The sequence below is a fragment of the Apium graveolens genome, unplaced genomic scaffold (assembly GCF_009905375.1).
Source record: "Apium graveolens cultivar Ventura unplaced genomic scaffold, ASM990537v1 ctg6793, whole genome shotgun sequence".
Classification (NCBI taxonomy): domain Eukaryota; kingdom Viridiplantae; phylum Streptophyta; class Magnoliopsida; order Apiales; family Apiaceae; genus Apium; species Apium graveolens.
In genome coordinates, this window is record NW_027419788.1 from 21952 (window position 1) to 24266 (window position 2315).

The 2315-nt window shown below is 35.7% G+C and overlaps 1 pseudogene; it reads right to left on the minus strand.

Annotated features, from left to right (window-relative positions):
* Nucleotides 1-343: 343 nt before the first annotated feature.
* On the minus strand, nucleotides 344-1602 carry LOC141703587 (ribulose bisphosphate carboxylase small subunit, chloroplastic-like; annotated as a pseudogene).
* Between the last annotated feature and the right edge of the window lie 713 nt (nucleotides 1603-2315).

Here is a 2315-nt window from a genome sequence, read left to right on the forward strand (position 1 = left end):
CAACCACCTGTTTATAACTGGAGTAGATTTAGAACAATGATTTCTGGCATTCTAAAGACCAAAAGCTCCCTTGAAAATATATGGCAAGTACGAAAATGCAAACTTATATAAAACCAGTTTTAAATAAGGACGTTTGTGACAAGAAATGCACAGATGCACCCATGATATATTTGTTGAGTATGACAACACAACTGATACAAGCAACTATGTACAGCCAATTCCTTTTAGCAATAATAACTACTGTAAGCAGTTTAGAATAAGGAAATTTTGAATTACCCTTATGGAATCACTCATTGATTTCATTGAACATGCAGAAGCAGAATAGGGTCGCACTGCAACTTTTTCAAGGAGCAGAGGATCTAGGAGGTGGTGTGGGCTTTTGGATGACGAACGACATACATTGAGCTTGCCTAATGTTATCAAAAGCCAGGCACCGGATGTAAGCACTAGGATATGCCTTCTTGCATTCTGTGATTTCATGGAGGACTTGAGATGCGTTCGTGCAACCAAACATGGGAAGCTTCCACATTGTCCAGTACCTCCCATCGTAGTAGTTAGGAATTCTGTCGTTCTCGCTATAAACATACCCCAGCTGTAGAAAAAAATGTTCTGAACAAGAGATCAGTATTTTAACCCCTGCTTAACAAAAAACTTCAGACCACAGAGTATTGCTGAAGCCATTGATTTATATAATGATTTTGTGCATGTAAGAGAGAAAAGAAACAGAAAGTTCATCTCCAGATATGGCAATTTCAAGATTGAACAAATTATTTATCATTGCCACAATTTGGAATGCATTTATAGAAAATTTGATAACATCGTACACACATTGAATATTTTCTATATAAAAAATATGCAGTTTCTAACATTGGAGTCCAGTTCTATCACTATCAACTATCAAGAAACAAGACACCTGCTAAACTGAAAGTTTACAACATAATTTAAATTATGATAAAGAGTGGATGCAAATAGCAAATTTTTTAAGAATTAATGGTTGTATTCCAGATGTTATCTTTGCTAAACAAAGGGAGCTCACAATACAATTCAATTACCAGAAGTCACACTTTCTGTAACAACTAATTGTCATATCTCTTTAACACTTAAAATTGATGCAATTGTAGATAAAGCAATTAAGAACTATCTAGCTGACAAAAAACTGTAGAACATTTCCAGTAGGATATGTATTAATCTACTAATAAAGAAATTATGAAGTATCTATCTTACTGCATCAAATTCAAGGCATGGAATCCATCCTTTTTCATCATGTAATCAATTTCCCTAGCGATTGAATCATCGGTGAGAGGTGGAAGGTAGGAGAGAGTCTCAAACTTCTTGTTATCAATCAGATTTCAAGTCTGTTTACACACAAACGAGAGCCAACTATAAGCAGTACAAAAGGTGGTAATATAAACAGCTTAAAAAAATTAAAAACAAAAATACAAGTTCTGATCAAAGTACCGTCATATAGTGAGTTTAAGATCCATTCGAAACAGTCTTCCTGTTCCACGCACTGAATCCTCATCTGAATAAGCTTGGGCGGGATAGGTTTAAGCCAACATAGGTGGATCCAGCCACCGGAGCCGAAAAGCTTGCAGCAGACATAATTGATTTATTACCAAACTGATCTAAAGCACAACTGGAAACACAAAACTAGAGACTAGCACAAGAAGTGATTCTATTGATTTCATTTACGCGATATGTATTGTGCATTTTCACCCAAAAAAACAGGATACTGCTCCAACCCAACTTGGGTTACCCAAGTACCATAAAAACCAAAGCGGTCCCAGCACCTGAAATAGCCAGTAAACCCACAGCAAGAAGAGCTTGTTTCCATCCAAATCGATATTGCGCCAAGGTCCCTGCATTAAAAACAGTGCTAATAGGAGTATCTGCTGCAGGTTGCAAAGCTTGATCTTTTGCAAAATTGATGACTTCGGATTCCCGTCTACATTAATATACATAATGGCTAAAAACTCAATTAACAAGACTATTACCCATCCCCTAAGAATTTTTCCAACATTACTAAAAAGGAAGCCTGGATTTGAATTAATAAGTTACCTCCTGCTGGTTGACCAGTTGAAACTGGTGGGGTTTGATCCTGCCATCGGAAACAAGATGTTTTCATGATTAAGAATAGTATATTACTCAAGTATTAATACATCATTTTCCCGTATTCCTGTCAATCATAAGAGTTTTAGAACCGTAAAAAGTTATTTCAATGAATGCATGAGTATTTGGTAGATCGTAATTAGTAATTAGCACATAAAACTCATGAAAACGATAGCAGTATATTACTCAAGTATTAATACATCATT